This window comes from Bombina bombina, chromosome 6, assembly GCF_027579735.1.
Source record: "Bombina bombina isolate aBomBom1 chromosome 6, aBomBom1.pri, whole genome shotgun sequence".
Lineage (NCBI taxonomy): Eukaryota > Metazoa > Chordata > Amphibia > Anura > Bombinatoridae > Bombina > Bombina bombina.
This window is the reverse complement of record NC_069504.1, coordinates 361,477,712-361,505,014: the sequence shown is the minus strand read 5'-3', so window position 1 is coordinate 361,505,014 and position 27,303 is coordinate 361,477,712.

The following is a 27,303-nucleotide window of genomic DNA, read 5'->3' as shown; positions in this document are numbered from 1 at the left end:
AGCCTAGGGGGGATCATGTGACCAGCTTTGCTGGGCTCTTTGCCATTTCCTGTTGGGGAAGAGAATATCCCACAAGTAAGGATGACGCCGTGGACCGGACACACCGTTGGAGAAAGTAATTTATCAGGTAAGCATAAATTCTGTTTTTCAGTTTTTTTTCTTTATAAGATTTAAACTTTATTTTTGGGTGTGGATTTTTTTTCAGCGGAATTGGCTGTCTTTATTTTATCCCTCCCTCTCTAGTGACTCTTGCGTGGAAGATCCACATCTTGGGTAGTCATTATCCCATACGTCACTAGCTCAAGAACTTACCTGATAAATTCATTTCTTTCATATTAGCAAGAGTCCACGAGGCCCACCCCTTTTTTGTGGTGGTTATGATTTTTTTGTATAAAGCACAATTATTCCAATTCCTTATATTTATGCTTCGCACTTTTTTCTTATCACCCCACTTCTTGGCTATTCGTTAAACTGATTTGTGGGTGTGGTGAGGGGTGTATTTATAGGCATTTTGAGGTTTGGGAAACTTTGCCCCTCCTGGTAGGAATGTATATCCCATACGTCACTAGCTCATGGACTCTTGCTAATATGAAAGAAATTAATTTATCAGGTAAGTTCTTACATAAATTATGTTTTTGAGATAGAAAAATTTATATTTTTTCAATTTTTAAAAAATTAATTTTTAATAATATATATTTTTAAATAATAATTTCTATTACTACAAATATGTCATATCAATGTGATAAATATTAATAATATCTATAGCGGTGCCTCCAAATAATGTCAGTATATGGCCGGGTTATAATACAATATATTTAATAATTCTTTAACATAAAACCCCAACAAAATGCATATACAAAACCATTAAATTAATATAAATTCCTAAGTTCTTTGTATTAGTTCAAATTTATAGACACATTGAATTATATTTGTAGAAAACCCAGATCTGAATCAAACTATACATGTTTAAACTGTTATAATACGCTATGCAAGGATCACAAAAGTTGCCTTATTTATTAACCTTATTCGCAGTTGAATTTCATTAAAATACCACGAGATACCAAGATATGAGCCACTAACTTTAACAGTGCTTAGTTAAACAATAGAACAATACACTTTAACAGTCAATTACTATGCTAAGTTATCTGAGATGAAATACATTCTTTAGCAGCAATAAAGTAAATTCTAAAATATAGATATATATTTGCAGAAATAAATTACTTAGCATTAATGATTAGTTTTAAAATACACATGCTATGAAACACAAGATTAAAATACAAATATGCTCTTTAAATCTATTAATTGTAATTTAACTGCAGCAACAATGAATATATTTGTTTTAAATATTACCTATATTTAGCAACCTCTTATACTTTACCAGGTAACAAATGAATATTCCAGCTTCCAGAATTTCTCAACAAGTCCAATTCACCTCAGAAAACAAAAGAAGTATTTTGCAATGTGGATAAGAAAAGATAGCCCAATTTCGCTTATAGCGACCGTGTTCCAGACAGCAATTATCAGTCACAAGTTAGCAGAAAAGACCAGCCCAGACTATCTCCATGCATGGGGTTAAATCGTGTGATATAACCCCAGCCCTTTTCTCCAACATAGGTGTGTCCGGTCCACGGCGTCATCCTTACTTGTGGGATATTCTCTTCCCCAACAGGAAATGGCAAAGAGCCCAGCAAAGCTGGTCACATGATCCCTCCTAGGCTCCGCCTACCCCAGTCATTCTCTTTGCCGTTGTACAGGCAACATCTCCACGGAGATGGCTTAGAGTTTTTTAGTGTTTAACTGTAGTTTTTCATTATTCAATCAAGAGTTTGTTATTTTTAAATAGTGCTGGTACGTACTATTTACTCAGAAACAGAAAAGAGATGAAGAATTCTGTTTGTATGAGGAAAATGATTTTAGCAACCGTAACTAAAATCCATGGCTGTTCCACACAGGACTGTTGAGAGCAATTAACTTCAGTTGGGGGAACAGTTTGCAGTCCCTTGCTGCTTGAGGTATGACACATTCTAACAAGACGATGTAATGCTGGAAGCTGTCATTTTCCCTATGGGATCCGGTAAGCCATGTTTATTACGATTGTAAATAAGGGCTTCACAAGGGCTTATTTAAACTGTAGACTTTTTCTGGGCTAAATCGATTGATTATTAACACATATTTAGCCTTGAGGAATCATTTTATCTGGGTATTTTGATATAATAATATCGGCAGGCACTGTTTTAGACACCTTATTCTTTAGGGGCTTTCCCAAAGCATAGGCAGAGTCTCATTTTCGCGCCGGTGTTGCGCACTTGTTTTTGAGAGGCATGGCATGCAGTCGCATGTGAGAGGAGCTCTGATACTTATAAAAGACTTCTGAAGGCGTCATTTGGTATCGTATTCCCCTTTGGGTTTGGTTGGGTCTCAGCAAAGCAGATACCAGGGACTGTAAAGGGGTTTAAAGCTTAAAACGGCTCCGGTTCCGTTATTTTAAGGGTTAAAGCTTCCAAAATTGGTGTGCAATATTTTCAAGGCTTTAAGACGCTGTGGTGAAAATTTGGTGAATTTTGAACAATTCCTTCATGTTTTTTCGCAATTGCAGTAATAAAGTGTGTTCAGTTTAAAATTTAAAGTGACAGTAACGGTTTTATTTTAAAACGTTTTTTGTACTTTCTGATCAAGTTTATGCCTGTTTAACATGTCTGAACTACCAGATAGACTGTGTTCTGAATGTGGGGAAGCCAGAATTCCTATTCATTTAAATAAATGTGATTTATGTGATAATGACAATGATGCCCAAGATGATTCCTCAAGTGAGGGGAGTAAGCATGGTACTGCATCATTCCCTCCTTCGTCTACACGAGTCTTGCCCACTCAGGAGGCCCCTAGTACATCTAGCGCGCCAATACTCCTTACTATGCAACAATTAACGGCTGTAATGGATAATTCTGTCAAAAACATTTTAGCCAAAATGAACCCTTGTCAGCGTAAGCGTGGCTGCTCTGTTTTAGTTACTGAAGAGCATGACGACGCTGATATTAATATCTCTGAAGGGCCCCTAACTCAATCTGAGGGGGCCAGGGAGGTTTTGTCTGAGGGAGAAATTACTGATTTAGGGAACATTTCTCAGCAGGCTGAATCTGATGTGATTACATTTAAATTTAAATTGGAACATCTCCGCATTTTGCTTAAGGAGGTATTATCCACTCTGGATGATTGTGAAAATTTAGTCATCCCAGAGAAACTATGTAAAATGGACAAGTTCCTAGAGGTGCCGGGGCTCCCAGAAGCTTTTCCTATACCCAAGCGGGTGGCGGACATTGTTAATAAAGAATGGGAAAGGCCCGGTATTCCTTTCGTCCCTCCCCCCATATTTAAAAAATTATTTCCTATGGTCGACCCCAGAAAGGACTTATGGCAGTCAGTCCCCAAGGTCGAGGGAGCGGTTTCTACTTTAAACAAACGCACCACTATTCCCATAGAGGATAGTTGTGCTTTCAAAGATCCTATGGATAAAAAATTAGAAGGTTTGCTTAAAAAGATGTTTGTTCAGCAGGGTTACCTTCTACAACCCATTTCATGCATTGTCCCTGTCACTACTGCCGCATATTTCTGGTTTGATGAACTGCTTAAGGTGCTCGATAGTGACTCTCCTCCTTATGAGGAGATTATGGACAGAATCAATGCTCTCAAATTGGCTAATTCTTTCACTCTAGACGCCTCTTTGCAATTGGCTAAGTTAGCGGCTAAGAACTCTGGGTTTGCTATTGTGGCGCGCAGAGCGCTTTGGCTGAAATCTTGGTCGGCTGATGCGTCTTCCAAGAACAAGCTACTAAACATTCCTTTCAAGGGGAAAACGTTGTTTGGTCCTGACTTGAAAGAGATTATCTCTGATATCACTGGGGGTAAGGGCCACGCCCTTCCTCAGGATCGGCCTTTCAAGGCAAAAAATAGACCTAATTTTCGTCCCTTTCGTAAAAACGGACCAGCCCAAGGTGCTACGTCCTCTAAGCAAGAGGGTAATACTTCTCAGGCCAAGCCAGCTTGGAGACCAATGCAAGGCTGGAACAAGGGAAAGCAGGCCAAGAAACCTGCCACTGCTACCAAGACAGCATGAAATATTGGCCCCCGATCCGGGACCGGATCTGGTGGGGGGCAGACTCTCTCTCTTCGCTCAGGCTTGGGCAAGAGATGTTCTGGATCCTTGGGCGCTAGAAATAGTCTCCCAGGGTTATCTTCTGGAATTCAAGGGACTTCCCCCAAGGGGGAGGTTCCACAGGTCGCAGTTGTCTTCAGACCACATAAAAAGACAGGCGTTCTTACATTGTGTAGAAGACCTGTTAAAAATGGGAGTGATTCATCCTGTTCCATTAAGAGAACAAGGGATGGGGTTCTACTCCAATCTGTTCATAGTTCCCAAAAAAGAGGGAACGTTCAGACCAATCCTAGATCTCAAGATCTTAAACAAATTTCTCAAGGTCCCATCGTTCAAGATGGAAACCATTCGAACTATCCTTCCTTCCATCCAGGAAGGTCAATTCATGACCACGGTGGATTTAAAGGATGCGTATCTACATATTCCTATCCACAAGGAACATCATCGGTTCCTAAGGTTTGCATTCCTGGACAAACATTACCAGTTCGTGGCGCTTCCTTTCGGATTAGCCACTGCTCCAAGGATTTTCACAAAGGTACTAGGGTCCCTTCTAGCGGTGCTAAGACCAAGGGGCATTGCAGTAGTACCTTACCTGGACGACATTCTGATTCAAGCGTCGTCCCTTCCTCAAGCAAAGGCTCACACGGACATTGTCCTGGCCTTTCTCAGATCTCACGGCTGGAAAGTGAACGTGGAAAAGAGTTCTCTATCCCCGTCAACAAGGGTTCCCTTCTTGGGAACAATTATAGACTCCTTAGAAATGAGGATCTTTCTAACAGAGGCCAGAAAAACAAAGCTTCTGGACTCTTGTCGGATACTTCATTCCGTTCCTCTTCCTTCCATAGCTCAGTGCATGGAAGTGATCGGGTTGATGGTGGCGGCGATGGACATAGTTCCTTTTGCGCGCATTCATCTAAGACCATTACAACTGTGCATGCTCAGTCAGTGGAATGGGGACTATACAGACTTGTCTCCGAAGATACAAGTAAATCAGAGGACCAGAGACTCACTCCGTTGGTGGCTGTCCCTGGACAATTTGTCTCAAGGGATGATGTTCCACAGACCAGAGTGGGTCATTGTCACGACCGACGCCAGTCTGATAGGCTGGGGCGCGGTCTGGGGATCCCTGAAAGCTCAGGGTCTTTGGTCTCGGGAAGAATCTCTTCTACCGATAAATATTCTGGAACTGAGAGCGATATTCAATGCTCTCCAGGCCTGGCCCCAGCTTGCGAGGACCAGGTTCATACGGTTTCAATCAGACAACATGACGACTGTTGCGTACATCAACCATCAGGGGGGAACAAGGAGTTCCCTAGCGATGGAAGAAGTAACCAAAATTATTCTTTGGGCGGAGTCTCACTCCTGCCACCTGTCTGCTATCCACATCCCAGGAGTGGAAAATTGGGAAGCGGATTTTCTGAGTCGGCAGACATTGCATCCGGGGGAGTGGGAACTCCATCCGGAAATCTTTGCCCAAGTCACTCACCTGTGGGGCATTCCAGACATGGATCTGATGGCCTCTCGTCAGAACTTCAAAGTTCCTTGCTACGGGGCCAGATCCAGGGATCCCAAGGCGGCTCTAGTGGATGCACTAGTAGCACCTTGGACCTTCAACTAGCTTATGTGTTCCCGCCATTTCCTCTCATCCCCAGGCTGATAGCCAGGATCAAGCAGGAGAGGGCGTCGGTGATCTTGATAGCTCCTGCGTGGCCACGCAGGACTTGGTATGCAGATCTGGTGAATATGTCATCGGCTCCACCTTGGAAGCTACCTTTGAGACGAGACCTTCTTGTTCAGGGTCCGTTCGAACATCCGAATCTGGTTTCACTCCAGCTGACTGCTTGGAGATTGAACGCTTGATTTTATCGAAGCGAGGATTCTCAGATTCTGTTATCGATACTCTTGTTCAGGCCAGAAAGCCTGTGACTAGAAAGATTTACCACAAAATTTGGAAAAAATATATCTGTTGGTGTGAATCTAAAGGATTCCCTTGGGACAAGGTTAAGATTCCTAGGATTCTATCCTTCCTTCAAGAAGGATTGGAAAAAGGATTATCTGCAAGTTCCCTGAAGGGACAGATTTCTGCCTTGTCGGTATTACTTCACAAAAAGCTGGCAGCTGTGCCAGATGTTCAAGCCTTTGTTCAGGCTCTGGTTAGAATCAAGCCTGTTTACAAACCTTTGACTCCTCCTTGGAGTCTCAATTTAGTTCTTTCAGTTCTTCAGGGGGTTCCGTTTGAACCCTTACATTCCGTAGATATTAAGTTATTATCTTGGAAAGTTTTGTTTTTAGTTGCGATTTCTTCTGCTAGAAGAGTCTCAGAATTATCTGCTCTGCAGTGTTCTCCTCCTTATCTGGTGTTCCATGCAGATAAGGTGGTTTTACGTACTAAACCTGGTTTTCTTCCAAAAGTTGTTTCTAACAAAAACATTAACCAGGAGATTATCGTACCTTCTCTGTGTCCAAAACCAGTTTCAAAGAAGGAACGTTTGTTGCACAATTTGGATGTTGTTCGCGCTCTAAAATTCTATTTAGATGCTACAAAGGATTTTAGACAAACATCTTCCTTGTTTGTTGTTTATTCAGGTAAAAGGAGAGGTCAAAAAGCAACTTCTACCTCTCTCTCTTTTTGGATTAAAAGCATCATCAGATTGGCTTACGAGACTGCCGGACGGCAGCCTCCCGAAAGAATCACAGCTCATTCCACTAGGGCTGTGGCTTCCACATGGGCCTTCAAGAACGAGGCTTCTGTTGATCAGATATGTAGGGCAGCGACTTGGTCTTCACTGCACACTTTTACCAAATTTTACAAGTTTGATACTTTTGCTTCTTCTGAGGCTATTTTTGGGAGAAAGGTTTTGCAAGCCGTGGTGCCTTCCATTTAGGTGACCTGATTTGCTCCCTCCCTTCATCCGTGTCCTAAAGCTTTGGTATTGGTTCCCACAAGTAAGGATGACGCCGTGGACCGGACACACCTATGTTGGAGAAAACAGAATTTATGTTTACCTGATAAATTTCTTTCTCCAACGGTGTGTCCGGTCCACGGCCCGCCCTGGTTTTTTTAATCAGGTCTGATATTTTATTTTCTTTAACTACAGTCACCACGGTACCATATGGTTTCTCCTATGCAAATATTCCTCCTTAACGTCGGTCGAATGACTGGGGTAGGCGGAGCCTAGGAGGGATCATGTGACCAGCTTTGCTGGGCTCTTTGCCATTTCCTGTTGGGGAAGAGAATATCCCACAAGTAAGGATGACGCCGTGGACCGGACACACCGTTGGAGAAAGAAATTTATCAGGTAAACATAAATTCTGTTTTTATTCTGTTCCATCATTGGTGAATTGGCTAGACCCTTAACGAAGGCTTTTCCCACCATTGGTTCACTGGTAATGCATGGTTACTAGGGAAACGCATCTTTGTTAACAATCAAATCTTTTGGCTGTAATTCTCGCATCACAACACCGGGGCAACATGACAAAAACAATCAGTTTAATTTTAAATAGTGCTAACAGAAAATTATAGATTCTTGTATATTTTTAATATGTACACTATAATTTGATATTAATAAACTATGTGTTTAATATTCATAGGACCATATAGTGCTATTTTCTCTGATCATTTCAATACCAAACATAAGTACATTTTTAATAATCATAATAATAAGCAATTTATACTGTTAATTATTTTTCTTCACGGAATCATAGCATTCCATATCTTGGTACTGTATTGTATCTTAACATGAATACAGTATATTTCATATATCTAATACATTTTGAATGCATGAATCTTGTTTATGGCCCACATACATAGGACATCTTGTTTATATATGTCTGAAAAATAAAGAGAGACAGAGGTTATTATTCTGACACAGTTAAACATTCTAAACCGACTAAAATAGCCACATATCAAGTTTAGCAAATACCCATCTAATATTAGACTATTAGACAATCTCCCAGATTTAATGTTCATATTTAATATTATACAAGTTGAATTTTCAATGAATTTCACAGTTACAATACAACATATATTTTCTGTTTAGCTAGCAATACAGACGTGTATTTGAGGTTCTGGGCAATTATCAGGCCTGTGCTAATTACCATTTCCCTGGGATTTTGAGCATCTTTCCACTGCTGATTACAGACTCAGCGTCCCCCTCACCACAGGTAGCATCCTGATCTAGGTACCATATGTATCTTTGTTTGAAAAGATCTAATCTCATTAAGTGGTGAGGTAAAGAATGTTTTGAAGTTTGTACTTGGCTAGGGAGCAAATGTTCTCTTTTGAAGTTTTTGGGACATCTTGTCTGCATTGAGCTTTGAGATGTGTATTCAAATTACATGAGTTTTAAGTCAACTCCTGATATCAGAATTGTAACCTTATAGTAATATCTGATACAAATATGGCTTCATATATAAACAAATTCTTTTGTCATATATATATATATATATATCACCTGTACCCTGACAGGGGGTTGTGGGTAAGGGAGTGATACTTAGCAGTTTAACTGTGGTGCTCTTTGCCTCCTCCTGCTGGCCAGGAGTGATATTGCCAACAGTAATTACTCAAGCCGTGGACTCACCATATCTGCAAAGAAATACATTTCTTTCATGTAATTGGCAAGAGTCCATGAGCTAGTGACGTATGGGATATACAATCCTACCAGGAGGGGCAAAGTTTCCCAAACCTCAAAATGCCTATAAATACACCCCTCACCACACACACGATTCAGTTTTACAAACTTTGCCTCCTATGGAGGTGGTGAAGTAAGTTTGTGCTAAGATTTCTACGTTGATATGCGCTTCTCAGCATTGTTGAAGCCCGATTCCTCTCAGAGTACAGCGAATGTCAGAGGGACGGGAAGGGAGTATCACTTATGAATATGATGATTTCCCTAACGGGGGTCTATTTCATGGGTTCTTTGTTATCGGTCGTAGAGATTCAGCTCCTACCTCCCTTTTCAGATCGACGATATACTCTCAATTTACCATTACCTCTACTGATAACTGTTTCAGTACTGGTTTGGCTATCTGCTATATGTGGATGGGTGTCTTTTGGTAAGTATGTTTTTTATTATTTAAGACACCTCAGCTATGGTTTGGCACTTTATACATTTATATAAAGTTCTAAATATATGTATTGTACTTATATTTGCCATGAGTCAGGTTCATGTATTTCCTTCTGCAGACTGTCGGTTTCATATTTGGGGAAAATTAACATTTTTTAAGAAATTTTTTTCTTACCTGGGGTTTAGTCTTTTTTTAAATTGACTTCTTCTTGCAAATTGCGGGCGTTATTAGGCCCGCGGGTGCGTCAAATGCTAGACTTTATTGCGTCATTTTTGGCGCGAGAATTTTTTAGCCGCGAAAAATAAGTCTATGACGCAACTTCATCATTTCCGGCGTCATAGTTGACGCCGGAGCCTTACACACGGTTGCGTCATTAGTGACACGAGTATGTCATATCCAGTTATTATTTGGCGCCAAAAAAGTTTTCAGTTACGTTGTGTGTCATACTTGGCGCCAAACTTTTTCATTATTTTAATACCCCATTGATGATTGCCTCTTGCCTTTTTCTCTATCAGAGGGCTATGCTTTTTGCATTTTTTCCCATTCCTGAAACTGTCATATAAGGAAATAGATAATTTTGCTTTATATGTTGTTTTTTCTTTTACATTTTGCAAGATGTCTCAATCTGATCCTGCCTCAGAAGTTTCTGCTGGAACATTGCTGCCTGACATCGGGTCTACCAAAGCTAAGTGCATTTGTTGTAAGATTGTGGAAATTATTTCGCCGAATGTCATTTGTAATAGTTGTCATGATAATCTTTTACATGCAGATAGTGTGTCCATCAGTAATAGTACTTTGCCAGTTGCAGTTCCTTCACTTCTAATGTACTTGATATACCTATGAATTTTAAAGAATTTGTTTCTGATTCTATCCAGAAGGCTTTGCCTGCATTTCCACCTTCTAATAAACATAAAAGGTCTTTTAAAACTTCTCATTCAGTTGATGAAATTTCAAATGACCAACATAATAATTTATCCTCCTCTGATGAGGATCTATCTGATTCAGAAGATTCCTTCCTCAGACATTGACACTGACAAATCTACTTATTTATTTAAAATAGAGTATATGCGTTCTTTATTAAAAGAAGTGTTAATTACTTTAGATATTGAAGTAACCAGTCCTCTTGACGTTCAGTCTAATAAACGTTTAAATGCTGTTTTTAAACCTCCTGTGGTTTCTCTAGGTGTGTTTCCTATTCCTGAGGCTATTTCTGATATGATTTCTAAGGAGTGGAATAAGCCAGGTACTTCTTTTATTTCTTCTTCAAGGTTTAAAAAATTGTATCCTTTACCAGCAAGTTCTATACAGTTTTGGGAAAAAATCCCCAAAGTTGATGGGGCTATTTCTACTCTTGCTAAACGTACCACTATTCCTAAGGAGGATAGTACTTCCTTTAAGGATCATTTAGATAGGAAACTTGAATCTTATCTAAGGAAGGCCTATTTATATTCAGGTCATCTTCTCAGACCTGCAATTTCTTTGGCTGATGTTGCGGCTGCATCAACTTTCTGGATGGAGAATTTAGCGCAAGAAGAATTGGATTCTGACATATCTAGCATTATTCGCTTACTGCAATATGCTAATCATTTTATTTGTGATGCCATTTTTGATATTATCAAAATTGATGTTAGATCCATGTCTTTAGCTGTATTAGCTAGAAGAGCTTTGCGGCTTAAATCTTGGAATGCTGATATGACATCTAAATCTAGATTACTATCTCTTTCTTTCCAAGGTAATTATTTATTTGGTTCTCAGTTGGATTCTATTATTTCAACTGTCACTGGGGGAAAGGGAGTTTTTCTGCCTCAGGATAAAAAACCTAAGGGTAAATCTAAGGCTACTAACCATTTTCGTTCCTTTCTTCAAAATAAGGAACAAAAACTCAATCCTTCCCCCAAGGAATCTGTTTCCAATCGAAAGCCTTCCTCAAATTGGAATAAATCCAAGCCATTTAAGAAACCAAAGTCAGCCCCTAAGTCCGCATGAAGGTGCGGCCCTCATTCCAGCTCAGCTGGTAGGGGGCAGATTAAGGTTTTTCAAGGATATTTGGATAAATTCTGTCCAAAATCAATGGATTCAGAGCATTGTCTCTCAAGGGTATCAAATAGGATTCAGAGTAAGACCTCCTGTGAGAAGATTTTTTCTCTCACGTATCCCAGCAAATCCAGTAAAAGCTCAGGCTTTCCTGAAGTGTGTTTCAGACCTGGAGTCTTCAGGGGTAATCATGCCAGTTCCTTTTCAGGAACAAGGTTTGGGGTTTTATTCAAATCTATTCATTGTCCCAAAGAAGGAAAATGTATTCAGACCAGTTCTGGATCTGAAAATTTTGAATAGTTATGTAAGAGTACCAACTTTCAAGATGCTGACTTTTGTTCAGCAAGGACATTACATGTCCACAATAGACTTGCAGGATGCATACCTTCATATTCCGATTCATCCAAAACATTATCAGTTCCTGAGATTCTCTTTTCTAGACAAGCATTACCAAATTGTTGCTCTTCCATTTGGCCTAGCAACAGCTCCAAGAATCTTTTCAAAGGTTCTAGGTGCCCTACTCTCTGTAATCAGAGAACAGGGTATTGCGGTGTTTCCTTATTTGGACGATATCTTGGTACTAGCTCAGTCTTTACGTTCTGCAGAATCTCACACTAATCAACTAGTGTTGTTTCTCTTGTAAGAGTGATTGATTTATGGAATAAACTTCCTCAAGAGGTAGTAGCAACAAACACTGTGGGGGACTTTAAAAATGCATGGGACAAGCATAAGGCTATCCTACAAACTAGATAAGTTTATACTGTTAGGTAAGGTCGGGCAGACTTGCTGGGCCTATGGCTCTTATCTGCCGTCAATATCTATGTTTCTATGTATCGAGTCCACGGATTCATCCTTACTTGTGGGATATTCTCCTCCCCTACAGGAAGTGGCAAAGAGAGCACCCACAGCAGAGCTGCCTATATAGCTCCCCCCTTAGCTCCACCCCCCAGTCATTCTTTTTGCCTACTCTAAGTAACTAGGAAGTGCAGAGCGAGTGTGGTGACAAAAATGTTAGTTTTTTATTTCTCAAGCAAAAGTTTATTTTAAATGGTGCCGGTGTGTACTATTTACTCTTTGGCAGAAAAAGAGATGAAGATTTCTGCAAGGAGGATTATGATCTTAGCACTTTGTAACTAAGGTCCACTGCTGTTCTCACAAGGGCTGAAGAGTACAGGAAAACTTCAGTTGGGGGAACGGTTTGCAGGCTAAACTGCATTAAGGTATGTTCAGTCTATGTTTTTCTAGACAGACTGTGTTTATTCTTGAAAAGGCTGGCAATATCCCCATGGGGAAAGGGTAAGCTGTATTCAGACACTTGGATAGGAATTTCAGCTTGCTTGAAGGGCTCATTTGTTACTGGTGACACTGTTAGGAAAAATGTTTTTTGTTTGTTCAGTAAATGATGCAATTATGTTTTTTGATGGGACTGAAGGGGTCATTGTGGTTTAGAACTGAGAGCGATTTTCAATGCGCTTCAGGTGTGGCCTCAGCTTGCTGCAGCCAAATTAATCAGGTTTCAGTCGGACAACATCACGACTGTAGCTTATATCAATCATCAGGGAGGAACAAGGAGTTCTCTAGCGATGATGGAGGTAACTAAAATAATCCGGTGGGCAGAGGATCACTCTTGCCATCTCTCAGCAATCCACATCCCAGGAGTAGAGAACTGGGAGGCGGATTTTCTAAGTCGTCAGACTCTTCATCCGGGGGAGTGGGAACTCCATCCGGAGGTATTCGCCCAGCTGTTTCAGCTATGGGGCACACCAGAATTGGATCTGATGGCGTCTCGTCAGAATGCCAAACTTCCTCGTTACGTGTCCAGGTCCCGGGATCCCAAGGTGATACTGATAGATGCTCTAGCAGTGCATTGGTCCTTCAATCTGGCTTATGTATTTCCACCGTTTCCTCTCCTCCCACGTCTGGTTGCCAGAATCAAGCAGGAGAGAGCTTCGGTAGTTCTGATACCTCCTGCCTGGCCACGCAGGACTTGGTATGCAGACCTAGTGGACATGTCCTCGGTTCCACCGTAGACTCTGCCAATGAGGCGGGACCTTCTAATTCAAGGCCCGTTCACGCATCCAAATCTAATTTCTCTGCGTCTGACTGCTTGGAGATTGAACGCATGATTTTATCCAAGCGTGGTTTCTCTGAATCGGTCATTGATACCCTGATTCAGGCTAGAAAGCCTGTCACCAGGAAGATTTATCATAAGATTTGGCGCAAATATCTTTATTGGTGTGAATCCAAAGGTTACTCGTGGAGTAAGATTAGGATTCCTAGAATATTGTCTTTTTTCCAAGAAGGTTTGGAGAAGGGATTATCTGCTAGTTCTCTTAAAGGTCAAATATCTGCTTTGTCTATTCTACTTCACAAACGTCTGGCAGATGTCCCAGACGTTAAAGCATTTAGTCAGGCTTCGGTCAGAATCAAGCCTGTATTTAAACCTGTTGCTCCGCCATGGAGCCTAAACTTAGTTCTTAAAGTTCTTCAAGGGGTTCCGTTTGAACCTATGCATTCCATAGATATTAAGCTTCTATCTTGGAAAGTTTTGTTTTAAGTAGCTATCTCTTCGGCTCGAAGAGTTTCTGAGCTATCTGCTTTACAATGTGATTCCCCTTACCTTGTTTTCCATGCAGATAAGGTGGTTTTATGTACCAAACCTGGGTTTCTTCATAAGGTTGTTTCTAATAAGAATATCAATGAAGAGATTGTGGTTCCTTCTTTGTGTCCTAATCCTTCATCTAAGAAGGAACGTCTGTTACACAATCTTGATGTGGTTCATGCTTTAAAATTCTACTTACAAGCAACTAAAGATTTCCGTCAAACATCTTCTTTGTTTGTTGTTTATTCTGGTAAACGGAGAGGTCAAAGGGCTACGGCTACCTCTCTTTCCTTTTGGCTGAAAAGCATCATCCATTTGGCCTATGAGACTGCTGGACGGCAGCCTCCTGAAAGGATTACTGCTCATTCTACTAGAGCTGTGGCTTCCACATGGGCTTTTAAAAATGAGGCTTCTGTTGAACAGATTTGTAAGGCGGCGACTTGGTCTTCGCTTCATACTTTTTCCAAATTTTACAAATTCGATACTTTTGCTTCTTCGGAGGCTATTTTTGGGAGAAAGGTTCTACAAGCAGTGGTGCCTTCCATTTAAGGTCCCTGTCTTGTCCCTCCCTTCATCCGTGTCCTAAAGCTTTGGTATTGGTATCCCACAAGTAAGGATGAATCCGTGGACTCGATACATCTTACAAGAGAAAACATAATTTATGCTTACCTGATAAATTTATTTCTCTTGTGATGTATCGAGTCCACGGCCCGCCTTGTTTTTTAAGACAGGCATATATATTTTTATTTTTAAACTTTCAGTCACCACTGCACCCTATGGTGCCACAAGTAAGGATGAATCCGTGGACTCGATACATCACAAGATAAATAAATTTATCAGGTAAGCATAAATTATGTTTTCTTAGGAAACATGGTTGGAGGATCAATTTTCCAAAAAGTTTCTTCATTCCTCAGACAAGGGTCACCTTTTTAGGCTTCCAGATAGATTCAGTGTCCATGACTCTGTCTCTAACAGACAAGAGACGTTTAAAATTGGTTGCAGCCTGCCGGCACCTTCAGTCTCAGTCATTCCCTTCAGTGGCTATGTGCATGGAAGTTTTAGGTCTCATGACTGCAGAATCGGACGCGATCCCCTTTGCTCGTTTTCACATGAGACCTCTACAGCTTTGTATGCTGAACCAATGGTGCAGTTATTATACAAAGATATCACAATTAATATCCTTAAATCCCAATGTACGACACTCTCTGACGTGGTGGATAGATCACCATCGTTAAGTTCAAGAGGCTTCTTTTGTTCGACCAACCTGGACTGTGATCACAACAGATGCGAGTCTTTCAGGTTGGGGAGCAGTCTGGGGATCTCTGACAGCACAAGGGGTTTGGAAATCTCAAGAGGCAAGATTACCAATAAATATTTTAGAACTTAATATTTTAGCAATTCTCAGAGCTCTTCAGTTTTGGCCTCTGTTAAAGAGAGAACCGTTCATTTGTTTTCAGACCGACAATATCACAACAGTGGCATATGTCAATCATCAGGGTGGTACTCACAGTCCCCAAGCTATGAAAGAAGTATCTCGGATACTTGCTTGGGCGGAATCCAGCTCCTGTCTAATCTCTGCTGTGCATATCCCAGGTGTAGACAATTGTGAGTCGGATTATCTCAGCCGTCAGACTTTACATCCAGGGGAGTGGTCTCTTCATCCAGATGTGTTTTCTCAGATTGTTCAGATGTGGGGTCTTCCAGAGATAGATCTCATGGCCTCTCATCTAAACAAGAAACTTCCCAGATACCTGTCCAGGTCAAGGGATGTTCAGGTGGAAGCAGTGTATGCGCTGACATTTCCTTGGTGTTATCAACCTGCTTATATCTTCCCGCCTCTAGTTTTCCTTCCAAGAGTGATCTCCAAAATCATCATGGAACAAACGTTTGTGTTGCTGGTGGCTCCAGCATGGCCACACAGGTTTTGGTATGCGGATCTGGTTCAGATGTCCAGTTGCCAGCCTTGGCCACTTCCGTTAAGGCCGGACCTACTGTCTCATGGTCCGTTTTTCCATCAGGATCTCAAATCATTAAATTTGAAGGTATGGAAATTGAACGCTTAGTACTAAGTTATAGAGGTTTCTCTGACTCAGTGATTAATACTATGTTACAAGCTTGTAAATCTGTCTCTAGAAAGATTTATTATAGAGTTTGGAAGACTTACATTTCATGGTGTTCTTCTCATAAATTCTCTTGGCATTCTTGTAGAATTCCTAGAATTTTACAGTTTCTTCAGGATGTTTTGGATAAGTGTTTGTCTGCAAGTTTCTTGAAGGGACAAATCTCTGCTCTTTCTGTTTTATTTCATAGAAAGATTGCTATATTCACTGTTTTGTACATGCTTTAGTTCGTATTAAGCCTGTCATTAAATCAGTTTCTCCTCCTTGGAGTCTTAATTTGGTTTTGAAGGCTTTACAGGCTCCTCCATTTGAGCCTATGCATTCTTTGGACATTAAACTACTTTCTTGGAAAGTGTTGTTCCTTTTGGCTATCTCTTCTGCTAGAAGAGTTTCTGAGCTATCTGCTCTTTCTTGTGAGTCTCCTTTTCTGATCTTTCATCAGGATAAGGCAGTTTTGCTGACTTCTTTTCAATTTTTACCTAAGGTTGTGAATTCTAACAACATTAGTAGAGAAATTGTTGTCCCTTCCTTGTGTCCTAATCCTAAGAATTCTTTGGAAAGATCCTTACATTCTTTGGATGTGGTAAGAGCTTTGAAATATTATGTGGAAGCTTCTAAAGATTTCAGGAAGACTTCCAGTCTATTTGTTTTATTTTCTGGTCCTAGGAAAGGTCAGAAGGCTTCTGCTATTTCCTTGGCTTCTTGGTTGAAACTTTTGATTCATCAAGCTTATTTGGAGTCGGGTCAGGCCCCGCCTCAGAGAATTACAGCTCATTCTACTAGATCAGTCTCCACTTTGTGGGCCTTTAAGAAAGAAGCTTCAGTTGATCAGATTCGCAAAGCGGCAACTTGGTCCTCTTTGCATACATTTACTAAATTCTACCGTTTTGATGTATTTGCTTCTTTAGAAGCAGTTTTTGGTAGAAAAGTTCTTCAGGCAGCTGTTTCAGTTTGATTCTTCTGCTTTTGATTTAAGTTTTTTTATTTCATTTATGAGAATAAACTTATTTTTTTTGGGTTGTGGATTAATTTTTTCAGCGGAAATTGGCTGTTTTTATTTTTATCCCTCCCTCTCTAGTGACTCTTGCGTGGAGTTCCACATCTTGGGTATTGCTATCCCATACGTCACTAGCTCATTGGCTCTTGCCAATTACATGAAAGAAAAAATAATTGATGTAAGAACTTACCTGATAAATTAATTTCTTTCATATTGGCAAGAGTCCATTTTTTTGTATAAAGCACAATAATTTCCAAATTTCTTTTGTTGATGCTTTTTACTCCTTTCTTTATCACCCACTGCTTGGCTATTCGTTAAACTGAATTGTGGGTGTGGTGAGGGGGTGTATTTATAGGCATTTTGAGGTTTCGGAAACTTTGCCCTTCCTGGTAGGATTGTATATCCCATATGTCACTAGCTTATGGACTCTTGCCAATATGAAATAAATTAATTTATCAGGTTAAGTCATTACATAAATTATGTTTTCTTTCATGTAATTGGCAAGAGTCCATGAGTTAGTTACGTATGGGATATACATTCCTACCAGGAGGGGCAAAGTTTCCCAAACCTCAAAATGCCTATAAATACACCCCCCTCTACACCCACAATTCAGTTTTGCAAACTTTGCCTCCTATGGAGGTGGTGAAGTAAGTTTGTGCTAGATGTCTACGTTGATATGCGCTTCTCAGCATGCTGAGGCCTGGTTCCTCTCAGAGTGCAGTGAATGACAGAGGGATGTGAAGGGAGTATTACCTATTGAATACAATGGTCATCCTAACGGGGATCTATTTCATAGGTTCTCTGTTATCGGTCGTAGAGATTCATCTCCTACCTCCCTTTTCAGATCGACGATATACTCTTATATACCATTACCTCTGCTGATTTTCGTTTCAGTACTGGTTTGGCTATCTACTTTATGTAGATGAGTGTCTTTTGGTAAGTATGTTTCTTTTATTTAAGACACTCTCAGCTATGGTTTGACACTTTATATTTAAAGTTCTAAATATATGTTTGTACTTATATTTGCCATGATTCAGGTTATCAGTATATTTCCTTTTTGCACACTGTCAGTTTCATATTTGGGAAATGCATATATATATATATATATATATATATATATATAAAAAAAAACATTTTACTTACCTGAAATTTTCAAATTGACTCTCTAAATTGCAGGCTGTTAGGCTCGCGGGTGCGCAAAATGCTATAATTTATTGCGTAATTTTTGGCGCGAGAATTACGTTTTTTAACGTAACTTCGTCATTTCCGGCGTCTTAGTTGGCGCCGATTTTTTTCACATGGTTGCGTCATCTATGACGCTCGTGTTTGTTGCAGACATTTTTGGCGCCAAAAAATATTTTGTCAGTTGTGGGCGTCATACTTGCCGCCAAACTTTTGATATTATTTAAGAATTCATTTCTTTTTGCTTCTGGTTTCCAGAGGCTTATTTTGCTTTGCATTTCTTCCCATTCCTGAAACTGCCATATAAGGAAATTGATATTTTGCTTTATATGTTGTTTTTTCTCTTACATTTGCAAGATATCTCAAAACTGTTCCTGTATCAGAAAACACTGTTGGATTCCTGCTGACTGATATCAGTCCTACCAAAGCTAAGTTCATTTATTTTAATGTTATAAATTTTTATCTTTAGCTATGGTTTGTAATAAGTTATGATAAACTTTTACATGCAGAAGAAAATGTCCATCAGTATTAATGCATTGTCTGTTTGCTATTCTTTTAACATTTATGTACTAGATATACCTGGGAATTTATAAGAATATTTTTCTGATTCTATACAGAAGGTTTGTCTGCCATCCCCGCCTTCTAATAAAATGTAAGGTCTTTTTAAAAAATAAAATAAAATAACTTCTCATTTTAGTTGATGAATTTTCAAATGACCGACAACATACTGAATTATCCTTCTCTGATGAGGATTTATCTGGTTCAGAATATCCTTCATCAGATATTGACACTAACAAATCTACTTTTTTATTTTTTGGAGTACATTTGTTCTTTGTTGAAAAGGTGTTGATTATATTGGATATTGAGGAAACTAGTCCTCTTGATTTTAAGGCTGGCTATCATTTAAATTCTGTTTATTAACCTCCTGTGGTTACTTCAGAGGTTTTTTTTCCAGTTCCTAATACTAGGGAATGGAATAGGCCTGGTACTTCTTTCATTCCTTCTTTAAGATTTTAAAAAAATAAAAATAAAAAAAAGTTGTATCCTTTGCCAGCAGTTTGGAGTTTTGGGAAAAGATCCCCAAAGTTAATGGGGCTATCTCTACTCTTGCTAAACGTTCTACTATTCCTATGGAAAATAGTATTTATTTTAAAGATCCTTCAGTTGGGAAACTTGTATCTTATCTAAGGAAAATTTATTTATTTTCAGGTCCTTTTCTCAGGCCTGCAATTACTTTGGCTGATGTTGCAACTGTATCAACTTTTTTTGTTGGAGATTTAGCGCTACAAGAATTTGATTCTGTTTTTTCTAGTATTGTTCGCTTACTGCAACATACTAATCAGTTCTGATGCCATTTTTTTTTATATCATCAAAATTGATGTTTGAGCTATGTCTTTAGCTATTTTTAGCTACAACAGTTCTGAGGCTTAAATCTTGGAATGCTGATATGACTTTTTTAAGTCTAGATTGCTATCTCTTTCTTTCCAAGGTAATAAGAGACCCAAGGGTAAATATAGAGCTTCTAAATCATTTTCGTTCTTTTTGTCAAATAAGGAACAAAAACCTAATCCTTCCCTATGGAAACCTTCATTATATGGAATAAATACAACCCATTTAAGAAACCAGAAGCCTGCCCTAAGTCCGCATAAAGGTGCGACTCTCATTCCAGCTCAGCTGGTAGGGGGCAGATTAAGTTTTTTTTCAAGAATGTTTTGGGTAAATTCGGTCCAAAAATCAATGGTTTCAGAGTATTGTCTCTCAGGGGCTTCGAATAGGATTCTAAGTAAATCCTCCTGTGAGAAGATTTTTTTTCTCTCACACAATCCAGTTAAAGCTCAGGCTTTCCTGAAGTGTGTTTCAGACCTGGAGTTTCAGAAGGAAATTTCTTTCAAACCAATTCTGGATCTGAAAATTTTGAATCGTTATGTAAGAGTACCAATTTTCAAATGGTGACTTTAAGGTCTGTTCTGTCTCTTATTCAGCAAGGACATTTTAGGTCCACATGGATTGCAGGATGTATACCTTCATATTCCGATTAATTTAGATCATTATCAGTTCCTGAGATTCTCTTTTCTAGACAAGCGTTACCAATTCATTGCTTTTCCATTTGGTCTTGCAACCGCTCAAATAATCTTTTTTAAAGGTTCTTGGTGCCCTGCTTTATGGAAACCAGAGAGCAGGGTATTGCGGTGTTTCCTTATTTGGACAATATCTTGGTACTAGCTCAGACTTTTCGTTCTGCAGAATCTCACACTAATCAACTAGTGTTGTTTCTTAGGAAACATGGTTGGAGAATCAATTTTCCAAAAAGTTTCTTGATTCCTCAGACAAGGGTCACCTTTTTAGGTTTCCAGATAGATTCAGTGTCCATGACTCTGTCTCTAACAGACAAGAGACGTTTGAAAGTGGTTGCAGCCTGTCGGCACCTTCAGTCTCAGTCATTCCCTTCAGTGGTTATGTGCATATAAAATTTAGGTTTCATGACTGCAGCATGGGACGCGATTCCTATTGCTCGTTCTCACATGAGACCTCTCCAGCTTTGTTTGCTGAATCCATGGTGCAGGGATTATACAAAGATATCACAATTAATATCCTTAAATCCCAATGTTTGATACTCTCTGACATGGTGGTAAATCACCAGCGTTTAGTTCAAGGGGCTTCTTTGTTCGGCTAACCTGGGCTATGATCTCTACAGATGCAAGTATTTCAGGTTGGGGAGCTGTTTGGGGATCTCTGACAGCACAAGGGGTTTGGAAATCTCAAGAGGCGAGATTACCAATCAATATTTTAGAACTCTGTGCAATTCTCAGAGCTCTTCAGTTTTGGCCTCTGTTGAAGAGAGAACTGTTCATTTATTGTCAAAAAGACAATATCACATACAGTGGCATTTGTCAATCAGCAGGGTGGGACTAACAGTCCACAAGCTATGAAGAAGTATCGTGGCTACTTGCTTGGAGCGGAATCCAGCTCTTGTCTATTTTCTGCTGTGCATTTCCCAGGTATAGACATTGGAAGGCGGATTATTTCAGTCGTCAGACTTTACATCCTGGGGAGTGGTTCCTCCATCCAGATGTGTTTTCTCTAATTGTTCAGATATGGGATATTCTACAGATAGATCTGATGGTCTCTCATCTAAACAAGAGACTTCCCAGATGCCTGTCCAGGTTCAGGGATTTTCAGGCGGAATCAGTGGGTGCGCTGACACTTCCTTGGTGTTATCAACATGCTTATATTTTACCGCTTCTAGTTCTTCTTCCAAGAGTGATCTTCAGAATCATCATCATGGAACAATCGTTTGTGTTGCTGGTGGCTCCAGCATGGCCTCACAGGTTTTGGTATGCGGGTCTTGTTTGGATGTCCAGCTGCCAACCTTGGCCACTTCTGTTAAGGCCAGACCTACTGTCTCAAGGTCCATTTTTCCATCAGATTTTCAAATCATTAAATTTGATGGTATGGGAATTGATCGCTTAGTGCTAAGTCATAGAGGTTTCTCTGACTCAGTGATTAATACTATGTTATAAGCTCGTAAATCTGTCTCTTGAAATATTTATTATCGAGTTTGGAAGACTTACATTTCATGGTGTTCTTCTCATAAATTCTTTTGGCATTCTTTTAGAGTTGCAGGAATTTTACAGTTTCTTCAGGATGGTTTGGATAAGGTTTTGTCTACAAGTTCCTTGAAGGGACAAATCTCTGCTCTTTCTGTTTTATTCACAGAAAGATTGCTAATCTTCCTGATATTCACTGTTTTGTTCAGGCTTAAGTTTGTATTAAGCCTGTCATTTTAATCAAGTTCTCCTCCTTGGAGTCTTTAATTTGGTTTTGAAGGCTTTACATGCTCCTCTGTTTGAGTCTATGCATTCTCTGGACATTAAATTACTTTATTGGAAAGTATTGTTCCTTTTGGCCATCTCTTCTTCTAGAAAAGTTTCTGAATTATCTGCTCTTTCTTGTGAGTTTCCTCTTCTGATTTTTCATCAGGATAAGGCGGCTTTGTGGATTTTGTTTAATTTTTTACCTAAAGTTGTGAACTCCAACAACATTAGTAGAGAATTTGTTGTCCCTTCTTTGTGTCCTAATCCTAAGAATTTTCTGGAGAGATCCTTACATTCTTTGGATGTGGTAAGAGCTTTGAAATTTTATGCTGAAAAACTTCTAGTCTATTTGTTATCTTTTCTGGTTTTAGGAAAGGTCAGAAGGCTTCTGCCATTTCTTTGGCATCTTGGTTAAGGCTTTTGTTTCATCATGCCTATTTGGAGTCAGGTAATTCCCTGCCTCAGAGGATTACGGCTCATTCTACTAGGTTAATTTCCACTTACTGGGCTTTTAAGAATGAAGCTTCTGTTGATCAGATTTGCAAAGCAGCAACTTGGTCTTCTTTGCATACTTTTACTAAATTCTACCATTTTGATGTTTTCTTTTCTTCAGAAGCAGTTTTTGGTAGAAAAGTACTTCAGGCAGCTTTTTCAGTTTGATTCTTCTGCTTATAATTTCAGTTTTTTTCATTATAAAGATTAAAACTTTTGATTTGGGTTGTGCGTGGAGTTCCACATCTTGGGTATTTGCTATCCCATACGTCACTAGCTCATGGACTCTTGCCAATTACATGAAAGAAAACATAATTTATGTAAGAATTTACCTGATAAATTAATTTCTTTCATATTGGCAAGAGTCCATGAGACCCACCCTTTTTATGGTGGTTATGATTTTTTGTATAAAGCACAATTATTCCAATTCCTTGTTTATGCTTTCACTCCTTTCTTATCACCCCACTTCTTGGCTATTCGTTAAACTGAATTGTGGGTGTGGTGGGGGGTGTATTTATAGGCATTTTGAGGTTTGGGAAACTTTGCCCCTCCTGGTAGGAATGTATATCCCATACTTCACTAGCTCATGGACTCTTGCCAATATGAAAGAAATGAATTTATCAGGTAAATTCTTACATAAATTATGTTTTATCAGGTAAGCATACATTTTTTTTTATTATTTATATTTTTAGTTTTTAAAAAATGTAAAGAAAAAACTTAAATCAAAACTAATTTTCTTATATTGCTCCCTGGGTGACACTTTTTACTAATGCTGACTGACTAGTATGATGTTCTTGCTTATGTCTAAATGCTGCCTCTTTATATTTTACATTTTTTAGTATGGTGCCCCTTCAAATGGTTCTATGTACTGTATATAAAAGGGCAATGCCTACTAATAGGCTGACAGTTTCAGTATACATTTAGAGACACTAAACACTTTGAGATTGTACTATAATATGTTTGTTTATTTATAGTAGAACGATTTTGCAATATTATTCCTTTATTTGCCACATGTTTCTGTAATTTCAAATGGGAAAGTGTAAACTTTTACCACCATCAAGAAGTAGAATAACACATGGCAGACTTCACAAGCCCCTTCGGCATGTATACCCCCAATTTATATTTATCGTAGCTTTTTTCTTTGCTAAAGCCAAGGGAGATTATGCCAACAAAATGAATGTTGCTAGCTCTGTCTGCTCTCGTCTGGATTGGCTCCTCCAAATAAGGCAAGTGGTTGGGGGGTGTTAGTGCAATTGTATTTTTACAAAATATTCTGTATTCACCTAATATGTTAATTTATTTCACAAGTGCAGAAATATCTTCGAAATACAAGGTATAAGAGTTATGCATACATCAGTCTGTGAAGTGGAAATTTTTGATCTTAAGAAATCTGCTTGAAGGCTTTGAAGAATACATGAGAATATATGAGATTTCTTTGAGGCTGATTTTAGTCCATTTTAGAATGCAAACAACTACTTTTTTTCACAGATTTCCTGCAAACACTATAAAAACATATGTCTGGAGTGATATGTGACACATCATTTAAAAAAAAAAAAAGTATAAAATAAATATAAACAAAACTTAAATATTTTCTATTGCATGCATGAATTTAAGAACTTCTCAGATGTTTATCCATGAAAAGAAATGACAATGGGTACTTAAAGGGACAGTCTACACTAAAATTGTTATTGTTTAAACAGTTAATGCCTTTACTTTTTTTTTTTTTTTTAAATCTTTATTTCTCCAACATAGGTGTGTCCGGTCCACGGCGTCATCCTTACTTGTGGGATATTCTCTTCCCCAACAGGAAATGGCAAAGAGCCCAGCAAAGCTGGTCACATGATCCCTCCTAGGCTCCGCCTACCCCAGTCATTCTCTTTGCCGTTGTACAGGCAACATCTCCACGGAGATGGCTTAGAGTTTTTTAGTGTTTAACTGTAGTTTTTCATTATTCAATCAAGAGTTTGTTATTTTCAAATAGTGCTGGTACGTACTATTTACTCAGAAACAGAAAAGAGATGAAGAATTCTGTTTGTATGAGGAAAATGATTTTAGCAACCGTAACTAAAATCCATGGCTGTTCCACACAGGACTGTTGAGAGCAATTAACTTCAGTTGGGGGAACAGTTTGCAGTCTCTTGCTGCTTGAGGTATGACACATTCTAACAAGACGATGTAATGCTGGAAGCTGTCATTTTCCCTATGGGATCCGGTAAGCCATGTTTATTACGATTGTAAATAAGGGCTTCACAAGGGCTTATTTAAACTGTAGACTTTTTCTGGGCTAAATCGATTGATTATTAACACATATTTAGCCTTGAGGAATCATTTTATCTGGGTATTTTGATATAATAATATCGGCAGGCACTGTTTTAGACACCTTATTCTTTAGGGGCTTTCCCCAAGCATAGGCAGAGTCTCATTTTCGCGCCGGTGTTGCGCACTTGTTTTTGAGAGGCATGGCATGCAGTCGCATGTGAGAGGAGCTCTGATACTTAGAAAAGACTTCTGAAGGCGTCATTTGGTATCGTATTCCCCTTTGGGTTTGGTTGGGTCTCAGCAAAGCAGATACCAGGGACTGTAAAGGGGTTTAAAGCTTAAAACGGCTCCGGTTCCGTTATTTTAAGGGTTAAAGCTTCCAAAATTGGTGTGCAATATTTTCAAGGCTTTAAGACGCTGTGGTGAAAATTTGGTGAATTTTGAACAATTCCTTCATGTTTTTTCGCAATTGCAGTAATAAAGTGTGTTCAGTTTAAAATTTAAAGTGACAGTAACGGTTTTATTTTAAAACGTTTTTTGTACTTTCTGATCAAGTTTATGCCTGTTTAACATGTCTGAACTACCAGATAGACTGTGTTCTGAATGTGGGGAAGCCAGAATTCCTATTCATTTAAATAAATGTGATTTATGTGATAATGACAATGATGCCCAAGATGATTCCTCAAGTGAGGGGAGTAAGCATGGTACTGCATCATTCCCTCCTTCGTCTACACGAGTCTTGCCCACTCAGGAGGCCCCTAGTACATCTAGCGCGCCAATACTCCTTACTATGCAACAATTAACGGCTGTAATGGAGGCTGATAGCCAGGATCAAGCAGGAGAGGGCGTCGGTGATCTTGATAGCTCCTGCGTGGCCACGCAGGACTTGGTATGCAGATCTGGTGAATATGTCATCGGCTCCACCTTGGAAGCTACCTTTGAGACGAGACCTTCTGGTTCAGGGTCCGTTCGAACATCCGAATCTGGTTTCACTCCAGCTGACTGCTTGGAGATTGAACGCTTGATTTTATCGAAGCGAGGATTCTCAGATTCTGTTATCGATACTCTTGTTCAGGCCAGAAAGCCTGTGACTAGAAAGATTTACCACAAAATTTGGAAAAAATATATCTGTTGGTGTGAATCTAAAGGATTCCCTTGGGACAAGGTTAAGATTCCTAGGATTCTATCCTTCCTTCAAGAAGGATTGGACAAAGGATTATCTGCTAGTTCCCTGAAGGGACAGATTTCTGCCTTGTCGGTATTACTTCACAAAAAGCTGGCAGCTGTGCCAGATGTTCAAGCCTTTGTTCAGGCTCTGGTTAGAATCAAGCCTGTTTACAAACCTTTGACTCCTCCTTGGAGTCTCAATTTAGTTCTTTCAGTTCTTCAGGGGGTTCCGTTTGAACCCTTACATTCCGTTGATATTAAGTTATTATCTTGGAAAGTTTTGTTTTTAGTTGCGATTTCTTCTGCTAGAAGAGTCTCAGAATTATCTGCTCTGCAGTGTTCTCCTCCTTATCTGGTGTTCCATGCAGATAAGGTGGTTTTACGTACTAAACCTGGTTTTCTTCCAAAAGTTGTTTCTAACAAAAACATTAACCAGGAGATTATCGTACCTTCTCTGTGTCCAAAGCCAGTTTCAAAGAAGGAACGTTTGTTGCACAATTTGGATGTTGTTCGCGCTCTAAAATTCTATTTAGATGCTACAAAGGATTTTAGACAAACATCTTCCTTGTTTGTTGTTTATTCAGGTAAAAGGAGAGGTCAAAAAGCAACTTCTACCTCTCTCTCTTTTTGGATTAAAAGCATCATCAGATTGGCTTACGAGACTGCCGGACGGCAGCCTCCCGAAAGAATCACAGCTCATTCCACTAGGGCTGTGGCTTCCACATGGGCCTTCAAGAACGAGGCTTCTGTTGATCAGATATGTAGGGCAGCGACTTGGTCTTCACTGCACACTTTTACCAAATTTTACAAGTTTGATACTTTTGCTTCTTCTGAGGCTATTTTTGGGAGAAAGGTTTTGCAAGCCGTGGTGCCTTCCATTTAGGTGACCTGATTTGCTCCCTCCCTTCATCCGTGTCCTAAAGCTTTGGTATTGGTTCCCACAAGTAAGGATGACGCCGTGGACCGGACACACCTATGTTGGAGAAAACAGAATTTATGTTTACCTGATAAATTTCTTTCTCCAACGGTGTGTCCGGTCCACGGCCCGCCCTGGTTTTTTTAATCAGGTCTGATATTTTATTTTCTTTAACTACAGTCACCACGGTACCATATGGTTTCTCCTATGCAAATATTCCTCCTTAACGTCGGTCGAATGACTGGGGTAGGCGGAGCCTAGGAGGGATCATGTGACCAGCTTTGCTGGGCTCTTTGCCATTTCCTGTTGGGGAAGAGAATATCCCACAAGTAAGGATGACGCCGTGGACCGGACACACCGTTGGAGAAAGAAATTTATCAGGTAAACATAAATTCTGTTTTTAGGAACAGCAATGAGTCATACAAATTAACGCCATACAAAACAAAATGAGAATAGAATCACATAAATAAATGAGTAATACAATTACTTTATACATTCCTTC